Raw genomic sequence first — 23,594 nt, 5'->3', positions numbered from 1 at the left:
CTCACAGTAGAGATGAGGAACTGAGGCAAACCAGGTTTAGTGACTTCCCAGCTATCCTGTCTGCCCCTGCTCTAGGCATCCCAGATTACAAAAAGCCATTTACTTTATATGTACATGAATGGAGAGGGCTAGCTTCAGGCATTTTAACTCAAACTTCAGGACCTGTTCAACATCCAGTTGCTTATTATTTGACCCAATTGGACCCAGTAGCTTCAGGAGCACCATCATGTCTTTGAGGTGTAGCTGCAACAGTTTTTCTACTAACTATATCTGCTGATTTAATTTTGAGTTGCCCACTAACAATAATGTGTCCACATGAAATTGAAGCATTGTTGCTAATGCATAGAACACACATATTTTCTGACCAAAGAGTCACAAGATACGAAGTAACCTTCTTAGGTAATGAAAATAGCACCTTAAAATGCTGCACAAAACTTAACCCTGCCACCTTGCTTCCAGATTTACCAGTTACAGGAAAATCATTACACAATTGTGAATCTTTAGTGTCCATGGCTGAAAAACCTTGAGATAATCTCCTGGACACTCCTTTATATAACCCAGATTTAGTCTTATTCACTGGGTTCTTCTTTCTTGAGGAATGGCATATGCTATACTGGAGCTTTTGTAGTCACAGATGTTGCCATTCTGGTCAGCTTCATTGCCCTCAAATATAAGTGTTTAAGGCACAGAACTCATAGTTTTAAAACATGCCTGTATAATTGCAAAAGATAAGAAAGCAACAATTTACATTAATTCCAGATATGCATTTGGAATATGTCATGCAGTGGCTGTGCCTTGGCTTCAAAGAGGACTTTTAACTTTAGCTGGGAAAAGTATTGCAAATGCAGAAATCATTAATGAAATTCTGTCTACTCTTCAACTACCTGAAGCCTTAACTGTTGTACATTGCTCTGCCCACACAGGTGAAACTGATTCTGTCTCTAGAGGGGACCACCAAGCAGATACTCCTGCAAAATTTGCTGTTTTAGAAGAGCCCAAACTTATTCTAACTTTGGCAACTAGTAACAAATCAGATTTATCCCTTTCTTATAATGAAAAGGAAGTGCAAAAATGGAAACAAAAATTCAAAGTAAAACAAATTAATGGAATATGGCTGTCATCTGAAAGCAAAGCTGTACTCCCTCGAAATTTTTATCACTAAATATGTCAATCCATTCATAAAAACAGTCATTTTGGAACCCAAGGTATTGCAGACTCTGCTAAAAGAGTATGGGTAGCCCCTGGTATAATTATCATAGCTGCTAATGTGTGTGTAGCCTGCTCTACCTATCAAGCATATAACCAATGTGCCTTTTGTCGAAAAGCTTTTGGTGGACCATACTCTGGCTTACATACTTTTTGAAAATCTACAAATTGATTTTATTATAATGACAAAGACTAGACATTATAAATTTTTTCTAGTCATAGTAGACCAGCTGACAAGATGGCCAGAAGTGTTTCCTATTGCTCAAGCCACAAGGGCTTTTGTTGTGAAAGTTCTCTTAAAAGAGATTATACCTTGTTTTGGCCTGTCAGCTGATATAGGTAAATGGGAATAACAAGTACACATAAGGGTGTTAAATACAAAGGGGATCACTCCCACAAACCCACTAGTCATAGGACACACAAGATAACCTTCACAAAGGATGTGGAAAATGGATAATGGGCAACAGCAGTTGACAGTTTCCTGGTATGATAATTAGATTAAGTCTACACTGTCCATTTTTAGATTTAATCACCAACGGTGAGAGCACCTTCTAGTTCTGGGAGGTCCTAACCCACATGTGCTAGAGTGAGTAATGAATCAGAATCAACCAACTCCCCCTATGCTTTCCATTAGAAAGAGTCTATTGTGAATTGGACATGCAGGTGAGGGGAAGGCACTGGAAGTGACACATAAGTGACCCCTTTAAAAGAGGGAGTTGAGTGAGTGAAGCTGCTTCTGGTTTCGTGAAGGGGACCTTAGGGAGCTTTGCTGGTTTGTGACCAATACTGTTCCACGTGGTGAATTTAAAGGCTGAATCTTCCTGAACTTCTATTAAGAAACTTCCTTTTATAGACTCTGTGAATGAAGTTTGCTCCATTCACCTCTGGGCCTCAGGTCCTTTAACCCTTGGCTGAGGGTTAAGATCTACCAGGATTAATTAGTGAGATAGATTCTTATTTTCTTCCTCTTTCTCTTCTCTCATGTAAATAAACTTACATAAAAGTCAATTTTGAATTGAGATTATTCTTAATTTAGGATTGATAATAGTTCAATCCTCTGGTGACCATCTTTAATATATTGAACCCATAAAACCCCTTTTTTACCCTTACACTGCTTACCAGTCTAGCTAGGGAAACTCAGGTTTTGGAAGATATCTAACAGTGGGCTCTTTTCTTGGGGTAGAGGAAGACACAAGAAGTAAATAAAACAGTGTAATGTTTTCAGGATCAGAGAAGTGGGTAAGGTATATCTAAAACTCAGGGAACAGCCAACTGTCAAATAGAATCCTAAGGATTGAGCTGGCTTTCTGATTCTCTGCTAAACAACTCAAGTCAGGCAGATAACCTTGGCTGAAGGATAGAGAGGACTGGGATATTGGGATTCTCACAACTTGTCCAGGCTGATCTTTTGACAACTTCAGAGTACAGGAACCAAATCCTTGCTCAGCCAGGAATTCAATGAACAATAGGGAGGGAAGGCTATCTGCAAGCTGTCCACCAGATGCAGACTCTTTCCTCTACCTAGGTTTGCCTTGATAGATGGTATCCCCAATCTTTTCCAAAATCCCAAAGATCCACAGCTTGTAGAGTCACAGCTGGCTGGATAACAGCTCCAAAACCTCCTTTTTCCAGCCCTGACAGTTCACTCTCCCCTCTCTTCTCCACCTGCATTCCATAGAATGTCCATGGCTGGCAGCCAAGATTTTGCCCTTAGCCTGGCTGCTACCTATCTTGAATTTCTATCCTACCCCATAAATTACTCTTAAAACAGCACATATTGATTTAGACAAGGGAACACATTTTAGTAATTCACTTTTACCTCAAATTTATTCCTGTTTGGAGTAACTCCTAAATTTTATGTACTATATAATCCCCAGAGCTTAGGCCAAGTTAAAAGAATGAATAGAGAACTTTAGAGCATGATTGGAAAACCATGTATTGAAACTCATTTAAAATGGTCTGAGGTTCTTCCTCTACCCTTATTTTATATTTGAAGCAGGCCCAGGGGAGATCTACACATCTCACCATTTGAGATGCTTTTTGGATATCTGCCTATACAAACTAAGCCTTTTCCCCCTGCATACACATCATTGCTATGGGGAGATACTTCTATTGATTACTATATATGGGATTTACAATTACAATTAAGAGAAATTCAGAAATCTGGAGCTATAGTACAAGCAATACCTATAAACTTTTCCCTTCATGATCTTAACCCAGGAGACAAAGTATATATAAAGAACTTCCTGCACACAGGGGCAACTCAGCCAGCCTGAAAAGGTCCATTTCAAATATTGTTAACCACTCCAATAGCTATAAAAATTGGAGAAAAGACCTCATGGATACATTGCTCCTACATAAAATGAGTACCTTCCATCAAAACTGATTGACTGTATTCTGTCACATGCATTGAAGATAAAACTACAGAGACAACTAGATACTATTTTCACTGACATTGAAGTCTGGAATTTTTATTTTTTGGGTATTTTATTTTTCCTTATACTTGCAGCACATGATACAATATTTTGCAATAGAATAAGTTTAGATATCCATTAGCCAATGGGTAAGTACATAATATATATCATATTATAGAATTTGTATTTTGTTTTAAATATGTGTACATTGTGATAATTTGATTAAGTCTATACTGCCCATCTTTAGATTTAATCACCAAAGGTGAGAGCACCTCCAAATTCTGGGAGGTCCTTAATCTACGTGTGCTAGAGTGGGTGATGAATCAGAATCTACTGACTGCCCTAGGAGTCTTAATAAGAAATGTTTATTGTGATTCGACAGGCAAAGTAGGAGGGAAGCACAGGAAGTAATGCATGAGTGACCCCTTTAAAAAGAGGGAATTGAGTGAGTGAGGGGTCTTCTGTTGAACAGGCAGGTTGGTGAAGGAGGTCTTCTATTTTTTCTGGTTTGTGGAGGAGTGCTAGCTGGAACGTTGAGACCTTGGTGAGACTACCTTCAATATCTTCTTTAGACGTCTACGTGGTGAGTTTAAAGACTGAATCTTCCTGAACTTCTCTTAAGGAACTTCTTTAAATAGACTCTGTGAATGAAGCTTTGCTTCATTCACCTCCGGGCCTTTGGCCCTCTTTACTATAGGCTGAGGGTTAATTAGATCTACCTGGATTAATTACCTACTGTGTTAGATGCTTATTTCCTTATTTCCTCTCTCTCTTTCAATTGTAAATAAACTTCCATAAAGTCAATTTTTGACTTGAGATTATTCTTAATTGAGGATTGATAATTGTTCAATCCTCTGGCAACCATCTTTTAATATATTGAACCCTAAAACCCCTTTTCCCCCTTACAACTTGCATGTATTCTGTTTAGAAATGATTATTATTATTATACTTTTATAAGACTATAGAGAAAAGTTAAAGAAGTAAAAAGTAAGTGTTATAAAGTGTTATGTGTTAGTCAACACCTGCCTCAGGGGGATTAAATGTGTACTTTTTATGTATTATCTGTTAGATTGTATACTGTTGTGAGGAGGATTACTTAGTTATTAGTTAGGAGACCTAACCGAAAAGGCTGGAGAATTCCAAATGGAATGGGGAAGCAGGAAGTGTGGCTTTGCTCTCGTAGATGGACTTCATGGTGGTTGGGACAAGCTGTAACTGACCCTGGGAAACCTCAGAGCTAGTGGAGTTGTACCCTGATTCCCTGGATTTTGGAAAGTGGTGAAGGCTGAAAAGGCAGAAGACCTCAATCTTGCAAGTCAACTCAAAGCAGGGAAGTGGCCTGTGATCTGGTGGACAGCTTGCAGACTTCTCTCCCTACCTGGTTACTTTGGATCATCAGCTGTGGAGGAGTTGGTTCCTGGCATCTTGATAACATCTCTGGACTCTGCTGTGATGTTTCCCACTTCAGTACTGCTATTCTCTGGGCCCTGGCTTAGGTCTCAGATGAGTGTAGGTAAGTCCCTCCCCTTACCCTGTGGTTTGCCCTTAGTCTGAAAGTGTAGAAACCCCTATTCCCATCCTTCACCATAGTTTCCTTAATTAAAATTGTCATAAACTCTTGCCATTTGCCTGCTAGGCCCCTTGCCTAGATGGTGCAGAGTGACAGTTAGGGCCTAACTGCCACTTCTGTTAACAGATACCTCCTTATCAGTTAAACCCAATCTCCCTACCTTGTTTGGTCCTGCCTTCAGTCATTCCTGTCTCCCTCACACCCCACTGAGCCCACAAATAATATTTTAGTTAACTCCCCTGGTTTTCCCCATTATAGTTTTGGCACTCCCAGCTGGCCGGGTAGCAGGGGGCAGTAAGTTCTCTCTTGGGCATACAGAGCTAGACTGGAAGTCAGGGGATTCTGAACATTCCGTAGAGGGGTACGGCTATTGGCTGTGGGCTGAAAGTTCCCAGCCAGTGGTGAGCTACTCAGAGCTCTTTACCCCCCACCACAGATCATTGATAAAATCTCTGTGTGAAGCCAATCTACTATTAAGGCTAGAATAGTCCCAGAGAAAGGCTTTTTCCCCTTTTTTTTTTTGGTTTTCTGTTATTTGCGTTGTCCTGCTTAATTGTAAACTACTATTGTTGTATTTGTGTTAGTTGTTGTTATTAGTCATTCATTGTGGCTAATAATACAACTGTAATTTTGCATAACTGGTTGGTTTTGGCAATGTTTGGGACAATGTTATTAGAAGATTGTATAGATTATTTGATCTTGGGGTTGTGGCAAGAGATATTATTCATTCCCTACCTGTGATTTAAGATCATACCCAGGTATTGTAGGGGTATATTAGATTTTGAATTAGCCCACCCTATTCTTAACATTACTGTTCTAGATGTTATATCACACACCTCCATTATTGTTCTAATTGGCTATATCATGTATAAATTAAGTTGGATATTTTTTTGTGTTAATTACTATTGTAAGATTGTGGTGACCTGGTATTTTAGGGATTCGGAGACAAAACAGTTGTTAAGAATGATGAAGGTTAAAATTGATAATTTGGAACTTTATATACAAAATGGTGGTGCTTATGGTTGAGCGCCTGGTCCTGATAATGATAATGGCAATGTGGCTATACCTTCTCATGATGGAAACACTGGCAAGAGTGTTAAATCTAACCTATCTAAGGCTGATTTAGAACAACAGGTAATGAATAAGGGTGACAAACCAATTAATCTTTTTCTCCTACATGACCTTCCAATTGTGAGAGATGATGGGATTTTTCATGTAAGATAACACACTAGGTTTAGAACAGAGGATGTGGAGAATTTGAAGAGGAAAATCCCTAATTTCCATGATGATACTGGCAAGTTTGTGAAAATCATTAGGCCGTTTATTAAGGCACATGACCCAGACTTTGAGGATTGTTGGTATGTTTTAGGAGAGATGTTGTCCAACCACAATAGGAATAAGTTTGTAGAAGAGACCAGAAATACTGAGGGGATGACACCATGGCTGGTAGCCTGGGAGGAGCTGGACCTCAATTCAATTCCAATTTATAGGATGTTAAAACAGGCAAGAAAGTCACTGCTAAAAGTAATGGAAAAGAATTCAAGGTGCCCTAACTCTTGGTCCAAATTTGAAAAGATTAGGCAGACTGCTCAGGAGACCACAGCAACATTTTTGAATTGTATCATTGAAGTAGCTGAGATGTACCTAGGCAAGAATGTGCTAGAGAATACCACTGTGGAACACGTCAAACGCATATTTGTGCGAAATGCTGTTCCCTGGGTTAAGAAGTTTTTTACTGACAAATACCCAGATTTGGCACTTCTGAGCCTGAATGAACTAAAGCAGAAGGCCACATATGTGTTTGCATAAGAGAAGGAAAGAGGGAATGAAGAGAAGGATGTTGTGATTGAGAGCCTCAGGAAACAGCTTAGGGAGGCAAATACTAGGGCAAATGAGAAAGAAATCAATGAAATAAAAGCAATGGCAGTATTAAGGGCAGCAGAGAAGAAAAATAGTGCCAGTAATTGTAAAACTAATGGCAATGTAAACACAAGATATCAAAGACAGCAATCATGTTATGTTTGTGGCTGAATTGGACATTTTGCCAGAGGATGTAGGTTTAGAAGAAGATCATATGGGCAAAGGTACAATAATAATAATAATGGATTTAATTGGTTTAATAATAATTATGGATATAGGGGAAATAACTGGAATAATGGATTTAATTATGGAAATGGCCAGCAAAATGTGTTCCAATGCCAAAATGCATGCTGTCAAGATGTTCAAGCATCTAATTTTGCAACGATGCAGGATTATATAAAAGCTGGTGTGAGACAGAAATATAGTTACATTGTCCAGGGGAATGTTAATAATGGCAATATGAATGGAGGGACAGCTTCATTATGAAGGTGTGCTAGAAATTCAGAAGTAATTAATCAAGGTAATGGGACTAAAGTGAATGTTGATGAAATTGTATGTGTTAAAGATAATGATAATGTAATTGTAGATAATGGAAATGGTGCACTTGGTGTTAATATTGATTTAATTGGTGATAATAAGAATTTAATTAATAATGGAGATGAATTGATCAGTGTTAATGTTACTTTAAATGGAATCAATGATAGTTTAATCAATGTAAATGATAATTTGTTGAGAATTAATGATAATTTGAAGGGTGTAAATATTAAATTATCTGAATTAACTACTGGTAATGGTGTAAATTGTACTTTAACCAATGTTAATGGTAATTTACCCACTGGTAGTAGTAATTTAACTAGTGTTGGTAATAATTTGATTAAAATTGATGATGGTTTGAACTTTATTTTGAAGGATTTCTGGTGAGACCTCAGACTGCTTCCCTCTGAATTGTCATGTGGGTAAGTTAGGCTGACTTCTTTCTCTTCCCTTGGCGTTTCTGGAAGCTCTCCCCTCAAGGAGGCCTCTCCTGCCTCTCTAATTGTAAAAGGCCTTGTGGCTAGAAGCCTTGTTTAATTAACCTCTGTGCTCCTCTGCTGGGGCCTCTAAATTCTTATCTGGTCCAGACCTGTGGTCTAGGCCAGAGTTTCTCTCAATTTCCCTACCTTCAACTTTCCTAATTGTAAATAAATTTCCATAAAAGTCAATATTGACTTGAGATTATTCTTAATTGAGGATTGATAATAGTTCAATCCTCTGGTTACCATCTTTTAATATATTGAACCCATAAAATCCCTTTTTCCCTTTACAGTTGGTTGCTGGTAGTGTGGGTTGGCATTTAGTTGTAGGAATAAGGGGGGGCCTGAGCTGACTGAGAGGGCTTTTGGCTTTAGCCTTTAAAGGGCTTTTTGCCTCTGGGATCTCTAGAGAGCATGAGGTTTATCTCATAGGCAAGGATCTGTTGTTAGTTGGCTACTGACAGTTGGGGTGCTATAAAAAACTGATTGAAGGAGTGAGTGGTGGCTGTCTATTATTTTAGGGAGTTAGGTAGTTAGTGGTAATCAGGCAAGAAGAAATCTCCTGAGGTTTTGGGTTCTGGGTTTTTAGTTAGAAATATTTAATTTAGGGAAAATATATCTCCAAATCTATATCTATCTTTCCTTTTCCTGTCCCTGCCCCTTTTAATAGATATAATAAATAGGTTTTGTTATAAGCTGTCTCCAGCCAGTTTCCATGTACAGCAAACTCAGCGATGCCCTAACTGCTCTCCTGATAACAATACTAATGGGTGACAACTGACCAATAACCAATATAAGATCTATAGCAACTTGCACAAATCAATATGCAAGATAAATTCTACCACAACGATACCTGAGGAATTCCCTATTCTTGCACCCTTGGAGTGTTGGCTAAAGGAAACCTATATTTCTGTAACATTTCCCTGACCTTTTTGATCAGCATCAACTGTACATTTAATTAGCTGAATAAGCATAGATATTCGCCTTCTGTTTGTATTTCAGACATTAATTCTCTGACATATGCAATTTGTCCTCCTTTGTGGTCAGAGACACCTTTATAGCACCACTTGCTCTGGTTTCTTGTCATTCATGTAGCCTCTGATCACTGTAAAATGTAAAAGCCCTGGAAAACTTGTCTTCTCTGAGGCAGTCTTTTACCAGCACCTTCCTCCTGACCATTCAATTCACATGCAATTAGACTTCTCTATTTTTAAAGATAATTATTGGAGCCTGTCATTCTTGAGGGAGCCTCCTTCCCAGCCCAGGGTTAATCTCAACCTCTCCCACAACATAATCTCAAAGGGTAAATTAGGTTAATGCTAAAATATATAGGAATAAAAGAATTAAGACTGTAGGATTTTAGTTATTCAGTCAAGAAGATATTCACCAAGTTTGACTTTTACATTTTATTCATTATGAAATCTTTGAAAATATTTGACATTATGAGAATAAATAGAAAATGCTGCAGTAGTTTGTGAAACCAAGGTATGAATCTATTTAATGAGCTTAAACTGGTTAAGTTAAATGAATTATCAATAGAGAAGAATAACCTATGATCTTGTTGCCCCAGAAAGCCACCCAATAATTTAGATGTGGTACATAATTTGAGATTAATTCTTTTTAGAATAAGCACACTAGGAAAGTATCGAAGAGTTCAAAATAATCTGAAATAAATTTGGAAAAAATTGGCTGGTAATGTGAGTGAAATGCCCAATCCATTTGAGTTTCTTGGGAGTTGTGAAAATCAACTGAAATAAGAGTAACTGCATCCATGTGAATTAAAAAGGAGTTGTGATAAGATCCTCAGTATCCTATTCTCTGCATGGGAAAATGAGAGTTAATGAGATTTTTAAATTTAACTTCAAATTTTGGGGCTTTAAAATGTAATTTTTATTTATTTTTAAACTGAAAATTTTCATGTATGTTTTCTTAGCATTAGTATATATAGCCATGATTATCTGATATGGTTTTGAGTAAATATTTTTAAAGATTCTTTTGTTTCTTAATAGGATGCTCAATTAGAACATTTTATTTGGTATTATCTCTTATTTTCTTTTGGTTTTGTTTGGTTCTTTCCACAGATACTGATGTGTTTCATTGCCAGGTTTACAACCTTAATAAACCTGCATTGTGATTGGATTGTTTTCAACCTTCGTATTTTTATAGTTTAGTATTTATCTATTGTTTAAATGTTGCTTGAATTATGCAACTATTATGGAATTGTTAGTCCAACTGTATTTTCCTAGCTGGTGTGGTTTATAAGACTACTTGCCACAAGGATATTTTAAAAGAAATGTAAGATCTTCTTGAAGGATGGCTAATGAGGCTACTTTCTACTATTTTACTAAGCACTAATAAACAATGATTTTCAGACCATCAGAACATTTGAATCAGTCCCAAATACTGAATGTCTGCTGTGGTTGACCCCATAATTTAGTCATATATATACACCTGCAGATGTCCAAAGAGTCAGTCTATTGCTTTTGAGAATGAGGTTACAGATTTCTCATATTCTCTTTTCCAATAGGGAAGTCTTTTGGAGAACCTGCCTATTGCAGAAGAGACGTCTTTGGAGGAAGAAAAGATCACTGCAGTTCACTGCTAAGCCCCCCAGACAGGATAGACTCTGGAAAATGGGGTACCTTTTTCTGTTGTTAGATTTTGCCATCTTCCAAGCTTTTGTCAATATAACCTTACTGATGGGGAGTGCATTTCCCCCACCATCAAGACAATAAATTGTCATATGCCTGCCTCTTATCTCTCCCCTATCTTTGGTTAATTGAGGGCCACCCTCAGGCTCTTCTGGATATACTGCCTTGGCTACTCTCTTGCTCTACACAAGAATTCAGGCAGCATAATTGACTGTATGGCACCTCCTAAGTATCAATGATCAAATTGCTTTGACCAAAGAGGTAACAACCTCATTTTAGTTAATTCCATTTCTGGTTCTCTCAGAGGTGCAAAGAAAGAACTCAAATGACTGAATCAACTGTGAATCAGTCTTGCCTGTTTTCCAAAAACTGGAGAACTGAATTTGAAAGAGGATGATCAATGCTTTAGACCCAGAGGTCCCCTCCACAGAACAGAATAAGATTATGAATTGGGTTCAACTTTTTCCTGAAGATTTAGTTTAAAGAAAACCATGATCCTTTAAGAATCTGAAATCACCACTCATTCTCCTAAGTATCTGTGACTTTGGGTATCCCTTCATTCCTGACCATCTGTACACTCACGTATCATTCCCCCTTTTTCTTACTAAAACTCCATAATGCACTGCTTTTTGAAGATCAGCATAAATTACTAGTCATAAGATTACTGTCAGTCTTTCCCAAGACAGAGTCATCCCAGGGTGGTCTCCCTATTTGGTGTTTCTGATTATCTGATTAACCATATGATCTAATCATCCGATTAAAGATCAAAAGATGATGTAACTGAGGAAACAAAGGTTTCATCTTCTGATTATGTCAATTTATTTATTAATATTTTTTAGTCTTTCAATTCATTAAGCAATGCATGTCAATTGCCTAACATTTGGCAGCCTGAGTATTAATTATATGAAAGTTTAGAGACTTTCTAGTTTGGGAGGGGGTAGAATGAACAGGTATAATTCCATGAATTCAGGAAAAGAGCTGTCCCACTCCTCCCCAAGTCTCTGAAAACTGTCTGAGGAAGATGGAAAATATAAGCCTGGGGTCCCTCTTCATGTAAGACATTTGGGTTGTTTGAGATATACAATTAGGAGAAAATTCCTTACATTCATCTTTGCATCTGAGCATGTTTCTGGTCAGCACCACCTACATCTCTGATTAAGGGTCTCTAAGCAGCAGGTAGAGGTGGGCCAGCTTTCCAGCCACATCAGACTAGATTCAAACAATGAAATAAGAGGTTTTTCCCCCAGTTGCTATAGTTGAATAGTTTTTTCACAAGACAGAATTTGGACTAGGCCTGTAATTGACTGGAGAGGAGATAAACTAGTTACAGAACTGAGTCACAGGATGGAATCTGTGAGCTTCACTCAGTTCCCAGAAGTCACCATGCTCTGTCCTAATTCTCTAAATTCTTCTGAGGTTGGCTTAGCACAGGTTCTAGGATAGAATGAGTACTTGGTAAGTGCATAGACCTGAATTACTGAAGAGATGGGTCAGAATTTCTGGGCATTCTCATACTATCCCAGGCCTCCCTTTTTAAATTTAAATTTATTTGTATCTTTGATTCATTAAAACATCCAGTTGAATTCCTCCCTCTCCTACTCTTCCCCCATTAGAGAACACATCATTTCACAAAAAGATAGATAGATAGATAGATAGATAGATAGATAGATGTAAATATTTAACTATGCATTACTTATTTCTATTGATCAGTTTTCTTGATGGAGGTAGACATATAAGAGTCATTATTTAAACAATATTTCTGTGGCTGTATATGAAGTTCTCTTGGTTCTGTTCATTTTACTTTTCATAATGACATATAGGTTTTTCCATGTTTTTCCAGAATTAATCTACTTATCATTCCTTATGGTACAGTATTATTCCCCACACCTTATTAAGCCATTCCCCAATGGATGGGCATCTCTTCTAATTTCACTTCCCTGCCACCACAAAGGGAGCTTCTATCAACATTTGAGAACATATCAATTCTTTTTCCTCGATCACCTTAGGAAATTAAACTGATAGTGGTATTGTTGGGTCAAAAGGTATACACAGTTTTATAACTCTTTGAGCATAATTCCAAATTACCCTCTGAAATGGTTGGATCAGTCCATAACTCCTCTAGCAGTATATTAGTTACTCCATTTTCCCACATCCCCTCCAACATTTGTCATTTCACTCTTTTATCATTTATATAAATATATATATAAATCATTTATATATTTCACTCTTTTGTATTTATATATAAACAATAATTAATTTTATTAGAGGAAATGATAATAGTGAGACCACTACCAAAACCTAAGGAGTGCAAAAAAAGCAATCATTAGAGGAAAACTTATACATCAAAATGCTTATATCAATGAAACAGAGAAAGCCTGTGGATTTTTAAAACTAGAAAAATAACAAATTAAATATTCCAATTAAATATCAGGCCTCCCTTTTTGAGAGAGAAACACTTTCTGCTACTATCCACTAATCAAGACTCGAGTAGAAAGGGAAGACTTTTCCCAAGCAATACCTTCTCTAGTTCTTGCCATCAGGGTCCCACCCACTCATGCCCCACTCATTCCTTCTTTTTTAGTAGTTCCTTGGTAGATAGCTTTCATCCATAAATATCTTGGATAGTCAGGGTAGAGAAAGAATGAGAACTTTGTGCCCTCTCTGGCAAGGCTCTGTGTCCCAATTATCTTCTCTGGTATGGTGCCATTGGGCATGGTAGCTTCAAGGACAGTCCCCAATCAGATATTTATCTCTTTGAATGCCACTTACTTCTTGCTAATTTCCAGTGTGTGCAGGTCTGGGTTTAGGAGGAGAGAGAGGAACCAGGAAAATTTCAAGGAAAGATGTGTCTGTGAGAAGGGCAATCAAGGGCCAGATCACCTATCCCAAAAATACAGGGAAGAGAGGCACACTTCTCAGGCGAATCAAAACTTCCTCCATTGATCTCACTCATTTGCTTAAGATTTTATCAAGACCTGGCATTAGAGACCAAGGACCATGATTTGAACTTGGTCCTAATATGTCCCTTGCCATTTTATCTTGGACAAGTACCTCCCCTGGCCTTCAGCTTCCTATTCTGAAAAATAAACCCCAATTGCTCTACCTCCCCATTGCAGTGATTCTGGGATGTTGTTCTGTAGCCCTCAGGGCTCTAACCAGCAGCCTTGGGAGTCAAGCTATGAGGAAAACCATTGCAAAAGATATTCCTCCTTACAGGACCTGTGGAAGGCCCTCCCTTCACCCATCCTAGATCTGTGATGCTTTTAGGACATGCTCTTTACTCTTCCCCCTCCTCTTTTCTCTGCTGCCTAAAGGAAAACCTGAGTTTAAAATCCACATTAATAAATTCATACTTGTAATGTAAATGTAAACTTAAAATGGGGCATCTGGCAAAGAGTGTTTATTGAATTAGAACCTAGCCTCCAAATCTTTGGAAGACCAAATTCTAATGGGATTTAAAATTTTTTCTTTTTTATTATTTGGGTCTCATGGCCATTCCTCCTGAAAAATTTGGTTAGATAAAAGCCTATTTCCTGCTAATATTAACCTAAGCTTTCTAGAACCTGTCCATGGAATACGAATTTTTACTTAAAGTTAGAAATGTAACTCATAAGAAGTGAGAGGTAGAATCTCAACTGACTTTTTAGAGACATGTAAATCTTCAAACAGCCTATTTCTGAACATTTGGAAAATAGTTTAATCAGCAACTTGATTTAATTTACCTACAGAGTTTGTTCGATGAAGGGTGTTTCTTTAGAAGATGTTGAAAAGGATGACTTTAACTGAGTTCAACTTTTTTTTTAAACCCTTACCTTCTGTCTTAGAATCAATACTGTATATTTGGATGGTATTGGCCAGTGCAAGGGAGATGAAAAGATCAAGAATAAATTAACTATGTACTAATAAGATTTAAGCATTACCTTTCCCATTGATTGCAACTGGAGTTCCACTTTCTACTGAATCTTATTTCTCTTAATTCTGTTCTTATATGCTGTAATTCTCCTTTGGTCAGCATTTTTTTCTGGATGGGAATGAACTACTTTCCTGTACTTGATTTTTATTGTCTGTTGGCTCCCTCTTTTATCACCACTCCTTTTGCAGGTCCTATTTTGTGTCTTCAATGATTGCCTCTCTGAATCTGGGTCTTCCTGGATTAAGTGTCTCCATCCCCCTACACTGAATCTCCTGAGGGCCAATGAGATAAGCAACCCTGCAACTGGAACAAGAAGGCTGTCTAGTGAACTGTGATGTTCATTAGAATATCTGCCTGTCCCTGTAGAATAGCAGTCGTGTTCTGTTATTCCTCAACTGGTAGGAAGATATTAAATCATCAATACATTCCATCAAGAATTTTGGTACATTCAGCTTCCAAGTTTAAAAATTCATTTTCTTCATTTGTTTATTTTTCCTCTCAATGGAAGATCATTTTTGTTGTCCTTCTGTTACGTAAAGTCAAATCAAATTTTTATTGTAGTTTAAATGTTTTTGCCTCTTGAACTAACTCTCTAAGAGATTCATAGGCTGTCTCCTGGACATTAGCTTTAATGAAAAGCAAAGAAATATTGGCTCTTACTCATTGACAAGAACTTCAAGCTAGGGAGTGAACACTTCTGTGGGAAAGCCTAGTCACAGGTCAGAGAATGAGGTGCTTGTGTTAGGGACTGACCTTTCTGTGTCTTTGTCTGATGTGGCACCTGGGGTGGACTCTTATTTGCTATAAATTTCTGAGACAGTCCTTTTCCCCTGAAGATTGTCTCTACTAATGAAATTTAGGGAAGAAGAGACAATACCTCTGAGATCCTCCTCACTAAAACTTTCTCCAATGGCAGTGGGAGAGCAGGGCTTCTTTTATTTATTGAGTTTGAATCTAAGAGTCTAACTCAGTCAAGTGCCTGGCTCATAGTAGGCAGTGACTAAATGTTTATTGATTAATTAATTGATTGTTTGGGCTCCCTGAAGAGTAAGAGAAGGGTAACAATGAATAATTAGTTCAAAATAATTTGGGAAAAGATACTTTGTCTTTCTAATTACAAGCAATAACAATTTTTTACCTATATTTTCTGCAGTTTTAATGTCCAAATTGTCTCCTTCCATCCTTCTCTTCCTCCTCCCAGAGATGGTAACCAATTTGATCGGGGTTATACATGTTCTCTCATTCAACCGATATCCATCCATCTCATATGGATTTAGGTCTCTTTTGATCTTAGGCTTTCTGGCAAATTGTGAAGGCTCTGTCTCAGTCCCTTCTTCTGAAATCAGACAGATTAATTCATACTAGTCCCATGATATTTACCAAATAAGTATTTGGTATTCCTACATCCCTACAATTCCTACAGATTCCTACATCCTTAAGCTTTTGGATAAGCAAATGGGACCAATATATGAAAAATAGCTTAATCTTCAAAATCAAAATCTTGATACTGATTTCCATATGCATTAGTTTTAAAAGTATTAGTGAAAAAATAAAATGGGAAAAAATAAAAGGAAAGAAAAGAAAAATATAAAATCAAATGCCTTATAGTAGATAAAAATTAAAATGAACAATGAAAAATTTTAGACTGATGGCTCACATTCCATGGGGAAATGTTTTTTAGCCAACCAAATGTTTCTCATTCAAAATGAGATCAGTTTCCTTATCCATATTCACAGTGTGAGTGTACAAGATTTTTCACCAGGTAAAAGCTTTTCAACAAAGGATAGTACAACAATTGATGCATATACAAAAGTACAACTATTCTCAAATTATACCATGCTATTTGTTTACTAAATCATTACATCTCCCTTTTAATTAAAAGGAATTTTTTTTAAACCCTTGTACTTCGGTGTATTGTCTCATACGTGGAAGAGTGGTAAGGGTGGGCAATGGGGGTCAAGTGACTTGCCCAGGGTCACACAGCTGGGAAGTGGCTGAGGCCGGGTTTGAACCTAGGATCTCCTGTCTCTAGGCCTGATTCTCACTCCACTGAGCTACCCAGCTGCCCCTAAAAGGAATTTTTTTTAGCAATTTCAATCCAAATTGGTTTTCATACAAGCCTAATTTTAGCAGAGACATAAAGCTGTTTCAGATGTCGGCAATTTTTTCTCATCCTCAGGTGAAATTTCTCTCACTGAGGAGATGGCCCAATTTTTTCTTAGAATATCAAATGAATTTGTCAGCTCTACTGAATGTATTTTTAAGAAATGATTATGCCAATTGATCTCATCTGAAAGTTTCTGAAAACCATTCAAGCTTTTTAAACACTTTCTACTAATTTCTATTTTTTGTGGCCTAATAGCCTGTTGAAACACAATTGTTCCTAAATATTTAAAAGTTGGATCAGTTTGAATTTTCTCTGAAGTATTGACCAATTTAGGTTTTCTATGCAGACAGCTATACTGAGTTTTAAATTTTCTGATGACTAATTCCAGCACTTCTACAAGCTTTTGACACAAGGAAAAAATGCTCTGCCATCCTCATGGCAGGATTAATTTATCAATCTGCTGGAGTAACTTTTCTTTTAAGATCCAAATAGATTTAAAAGCAAGCCACGTGGCTGGATCAGTGACGTTAGCTTTAGATGTCATTAAAAGAGCCAAAAAGTCTTTTTGTGCTGTAGTACTAGTAGTTAGTTGTAATGGAGAATGACCAGGGAAATAGGCTTAAATGTTAAAATGTGGGTCCTGAAGGGTGTGAGGGAGACAGGAGTGACAGAAGGAGGGACCAAACAAAATGGAGAGACCAGGTTTTAACAGCTAAGGAGGTGTCTGTTACTGAAGTGGCAGTTAGGCCCAACTGCCACTGCAGTATCTAGTCTGGGCCTATGGAAACCAGCAAGTAAAAGCAAGAGTTTCATAACACTTTTAATCAGGAAAGACTAAGATACCGGATGGGAATAGGGGTAACTACACTCTTCAGACTAAGGGCAAACCCCGGGTCAGGGAAGGGACTTATCGACACTAACTGAGACCTAAGCAAGACAAGACCCAGAGACTGGCAAGGACTGAAGTGGGCGTCCTCACAGTAGTGTCCAGCCTCACTCCAGTGGTGTTTCTGCTCCTCCAGGACCACCTGCTGTACTCTTCCAGGTGGGTAGATTCTGGGAGCCTAAATTAACCTGCAACTGGGGTTGGGATTAATAGTCTCTACCAAAATCTCCCACAAGTAGGTGACGGTCTTTCCACAGGATTGCTGGCAATCTGGTGTCTCCCAGGGTCAGCTGCAGCTTGCCCCAACCACCATGGAGTCTCTCCCCGTGAGCAAGCACACACTCCCTGCTTCTTCATTCCATCTTGGAATTCTCCAGCCCTTCCTGCTAGGTCCACATAAGCTATATATAAACTAATAACTAAGTAATCCTCACAACACAGTCTAAAATTCACTTCAGAGACAATATCTCTTTCCCAAAGAGCTCCTGGTGTCCTGCCTTGTCTAACTTAACTAACTTCTGCCTACATTCCACAACCCCCAAATCCCACCTCCCAGGGCCAAGGGGAAGTCCAGGGGGCAGCTGGATGTCTGGGTGAGGTCAAGGAAATCAGAGCCCCCAGGCTGGTTCTCCAGGGATATTTATAGTCCCAGCTCCAAGGTCTGGTCCTGAGACCAGTGACTTGCTGGGTCAACATTCCATTCCTCTAACTGCCAGGATTGCGTCGGGTGATTTTGCAAATGCAAGAGATCTTGCATCAATCCTGCATTACATACTGTACTATTTGCTTTTTAAAGGTTAACAGGATTCATGGTAAAAAGAAAATGCAATCTGAGAAAGAATCCTCCCTTTAGACTTTCAGGAAGTATTTCAACTCAGAAATACAAAAAGTAAACCAGACCGTTTGCAGAAAACAATACCTATATATACTCATTCCAGGCTGGAAAAAGTTCCCACAAAAATGATGTCATCTGACCAGCAACCAGCTTTGTTGATGTGTTAAGCCCATAATGTTGCATATGTTATTATCATGTTTCTGAATGTTATTGTGCTATGAGTTTGGAGGACCACTGTATAAGAAACACTATTGAGTGGATGGTGCAACGGTATCACTTCTCTTTTGCTATGGATGCTGTGAGATTATTACGGTATTGGAGACTATTGTCTTGATGTTAAAATCTATCAGATATTAGATTGAGAATATTTTTAAAAGGATAGATGTGAATTACTTTGTAGGAAAAGAAAAAAGAAATTCATAAAATCTCCTACTTTGTAAACTGCTCAAGTTCCTTGGGACTATTTCATTGGTCAGGCTCAGAAAATCTGCTCAGCCCTGTGAAAGAACTTGCTAAATCTTCCTTATTTAAATTTCTTTTGTTCTTGCTGCTGGTAGGAGTAATTAAGAATATGGTTCAGAAATTTTAAAAAAAGAACTTGCTAAATGTTACAAAATTACAAAATAATCGGTTTACTCAGAAAATGGAATCCCTTCTTCTATCAAATATTCTTTACTAAAGTAGAGGGAGGAATTCACAAAGTTGCTTATAGTATTGAGGTGGTTTTATGATAGTTGTAATGATGAAATTATCCTTGGAAGGAGCCAGTATCTTTCTGTTTTTTTCTGAGTGATATATTGCTATGTATGTGGAATTTCTGGGATAGTTAGGTGACATAGTGGATAGAGCAGCTGGGTGTAATCAGAAAAATTCATCTTTCTATGTTCAAATCTGGCATCAGGTATGCTGTACTGGCATGAGCATTGTACCCCCCAAACCCAGGCAAACTGTAAGCAGGGAAATCTCTTTGCTCCCTTCTGTCCTTGTAATTCCTAACCCAAGAACATCTGATTACTTCTATAAGACCCTGTGATTATTGTCATCCTTGGATTGCCCTTTAGATTTGAGATGGATATAGAGATGGACCTCCAGGCTATAACTCCATACTATTGGGCTGTATCTCAGGCATCCATCTGTCCCCTAAACTATGAGGGTCTTCAGGCAGACTCTGGTCAGATGACCAAATCCTCCCACCAAATGCCTGAGCGTTTAACATTCTAGAATCAGGTCCACACCATGACACAATATCAAGTCCCCATTGTTGTAAAAAGTATATGATCCCCAGAACTGATGGATTCTGGGAGCAGCCTTTCATCTTGCTGTTCCACCTATACCATCCTTCTGGTCGTTCTCAACATTACTTTCTAAATTAATAAATTTCTCTTTTTATTTTTAAGCTAAATTTTGGAGTCTTGCATTCCTGCAAAAGGTATCCTTCCTGAACCCTGGGGGTTGTATAATTAGAAATATCTTGAACCCTTGAACATCATCTCCCAGCATCCCTTTCCCTTCGTTCCCACATTTATGTTCTTATGTGTATAGATAAATTCTGTAACTATGCCATTCTCTCTCTCTCTCTGTTTCTGTCTCTGTCTCTGTCTCTGTCTCTGTCTCTGTCTCTCTCTCTCTCTCTCTCTCTCTCTCTCTCTGGCCACTATGGCTTGGTTAGCACTCTTTTTACTCTAGCCTTTTATTTTATCATTATTAATAAATCTTGTTAAATGTAATACTTAGAATATTGGATATTAAGTTTTAATCTCTACAGGGTTCACCTCTAACACCCCATAACAGTATGACCTTGGGGAAGTCACTTTACCCTATTTGCCTCAGTTTCTTCAACTTTAAAATGAGCAATGGAAAGAAATGGCAAACCACACTCCAGTATCTTGCCAAGAAAATGCCAAATGGAAACATGAAGAGTTGGATATGATTGAAAAAATAAACTGAAAACTGAATGTGAAATTCTAGAATGTAACTTTATTTTCTTATTTTCTAATGATAGTTTTTTTTTTTACATTTGGATGAGCTAATCTCAAGAAGAAAAAGGAAAGGCCTAAGGAGTTAATTACTGGATTGATAATCTGATTAGGTTTTGTCAGGTCTTACCCCTAGCAGGCTTTAGCAACATTCCCCAAAGAATCTCCAGAAGTAACCTGGAAATGCCTCCACAAACTGCCCATCCACAGACACCTGAAGATCATAGACTTTACCAAAGGAGTGGACGCTGCTACAGCTACAGCTCTATTCTATTTCTTTGTCAACCATATTTTTTATCACTTCTTTTATGAGTTCTGTTTGTGTTATGGACCCGTTACCTGTTCTGGAAGCGGTTTTCTGCTTGGACCGGTACCAAACAGGGAGTCGAGGCCTTTGGACTACAAGTTTGTGGATTCTGGTTTGTTCCTGGTGTGCAAGCAGAGATGCATTGGGTGGTCTCTGGCTGCTTTTCTTGTCAATGCTTTAACTCTTCCCCCAGGAAAACCGTGACAGAGCTCAGGAGGAAGTGGGCAGCCCCACCATTTGCTTAGCTACAGACTGATTTTATTGAAATACCACAATTTATGGGGTTACAAGTAGGGTTTTCTCTGCCAAAACCACTTGAGCCTTGGGGCGGAGGTGTGTGCAGTGACACGAGCCACACTAAGCAGAGCAGCCTCTGTCCACTCAAGGACAGAACACCAAGGTTTGGCCTGTCGTGTTCTGTTTACTGCAACCAAAGCCTGTGATTTACTGCAGAAACAGTTTAAGACGTCTCCAAAGATTTTGGCTTAACCCTGAGCCTCCATTGTCCTATTCACCCACAATCATTAGGGGAAGCTGAATAGCTAAAGAGGGAAGTTCAGGCCTTTTGAGAAAACTATTCCAGGAAACAGTCAAAGTGGCCTCTTTTTTCTTTCAGAGGTCTGGAAGGAGGCAGCTTTGATGTGAACTCAGTCACTGAATGAGGCAGTTCATCCCTCTGAGGCAGGAGACTGTGTGTGGAGCTCTAGCTTCAGGAAGACATCCAGGCTGCAGTCCTCCAGGCAGGGAACTTTCCAGATGTTGCTGATCAGCCACTTCACCAAGATGGCCTGAATCCATCACTCCCAGGTGAAGCCTCTGTGATTGTCCTCAACTCAGCAGAGGGAGCAACCCCTGCTCAGTCCCCAGACTCAGTTGGGCTACAAAGAGAGCCCCTCCCCAGGCAGTGGTCCTTGGCTGCCTGCTTATTTGGCCCAGATAATTAGGACCCTTTTCCTCACTTGTAACCTTTCATACATTTGTTTTTCATGCTTTGTGCCCAGTTTGGGAGCTTGTGGATGGAAGAACAGAGGTCAAATGCTAACTACACTTGTAATTGGACGCACTATTGAACATGTACTCAGACCCCTTTAATCTTGAAGGAAGGTGATTGCAAACTGCAATGCCTTTACCTCTATCAAAACCCCTTGTTTTGGCCACAGTCCATACTGGAGGTTGGCAGTAGAGAATGTTTTGTTTCCAGAGATACAGTCAGGCTCTTAGAATAGCCCTGCTGGGAATTTATTCACTGATACTATAGCAAAACTTATTATTTGGGGGATGCTAAGGGATGGGCAGGACTCTTTTTGGCTTTGTGGTCACATCTGCCTTTCCCAGAAGAACAATATGTATGCGACCACCCAGTTATCAGCTACTTGGCCCTTTAGTAGGAGAGCCTGAATGAGTCTTCAGTGCCCCACTGCCCATGTAATTACAGGGTCACCTACAGCCTAGGTCCTGAACAATATGAAGTTTTTTCCAATTCTTCATCAAGGAGAACAATAGGTGCTGGCTGTGGGGGAGCTTAGTAGGAGGGTTATGCATTTAGGTTTGGTATCTTACAAAATACATTGGCTCTAGACTGCCTCCCAGTAGAGAGGGGAGGGATATTTGCCCTCATGGGTCAGGTGTGCTGCCCCTGGGTTTCTGACAACTATGGCAGCAATCATAAACATATTTCTCTCTCTCTCTCTCTCTCTCTCTCTCTCTCTCTCTCTCTCTCTCTCTCTCTCTCTCTCTCTCTCTCTCTCTCTCTCTCTCTGTGTTTCTGTCGCTTTAACTTTTATCAGTGCCCACCAGCTCAGATCTCCTTAGAACTAGCTGATCTTGTAACACCTAAAATGTTAGTTGCAATATTTGAAAATGTATGTCTCATTTTATAACTGTAGGCCATCATTTCTTGGCGAAGAGGAAGAAAGCATGATTCATCATCAATGTCTTCTGAAATAATATTTAATAACTATGTTTATAGCTCTAAAGTCTTTCAAAGTAGTTTTTCAGGAATAGCATACAAACCTTAATTCCTACGCGCCTGTGGTCTGGTGGTTGAGAATAAAATCATCTAATGTAGCTGAATACTTTTCTCAGGGATCTGACATGAGGCAAACTTGCACAAAACTATACAGTATTATTTGGTTCAAAAACATTCTTCCTCCACTCCACCTGAACATACTCCTTTATTATTTATCTCTCTGGTATAGATGAAACAAAATGCAAAACTGATGCATTAACATCTAATCAAGATCTTTACATTTTGCAGGAACAATTCTCTCCCTGAAGGAAATATTTTAACATTTTAAATTAATTTTTAATTATCATACAAAACATATTTCCATATTATTCATTTTGAAGCAAATAATCTTATAAAACCACCCCCCCAAACATATACCCAAATAAACAAGTGATAAATCACATGAGGAAATATTTTTTTTTTAATTTGGTAAACAAAATGAGCAACAGTTGAAAAACTTTTGGAGCCAATTATTCTTTGAACATTTGGTCAGTCAAAAGGTTTTAAAGAGATTAAACAATGATAGATAAAGCAATCAATTACTTTTTACTTCCTCCTTGTAAAACACAGTGTTACCACTCTCTACTTCACCCTTTCTCTTCTACCTGAATCTGTGAGCTATTTTTTGGCCTATAATCTTTTACTAGGGCTTAATTTAATCCGTTAATATGTTTTAAAAACCTACTATGTGGAATACACTGCACTAAATGGCTGCAGATGCAGAGATGAAACTAGACATTATCTGTCCATAAGGAGTTAACAATCTGGTAGATTCAGAATGTCCTGGTAAATATTTCACAGCCAGATCTCTGAGGGGAAGGGTCAGGAACATATATAGCATACACTTT

The sequence above is a fragment of the Gracilinanus agilis genome, chromosome 3 (genome assembly GCF_016433145.1).
Source record: "Gracilinanus agilis isolate LMUSP501 chromosome 3, AgileGrace, whole genome shotgun sequence".
Taxonomy (NCBI): domain Eukaryota; kingdom Metazoa; phylum Chordata; class Mammalia; order Didelphimorphia; family Didelphidae; genus Gracilinanus; species Gracilinanus agilis.
This window is presented reverse-complemented; position numbering follows the sequence as displayed.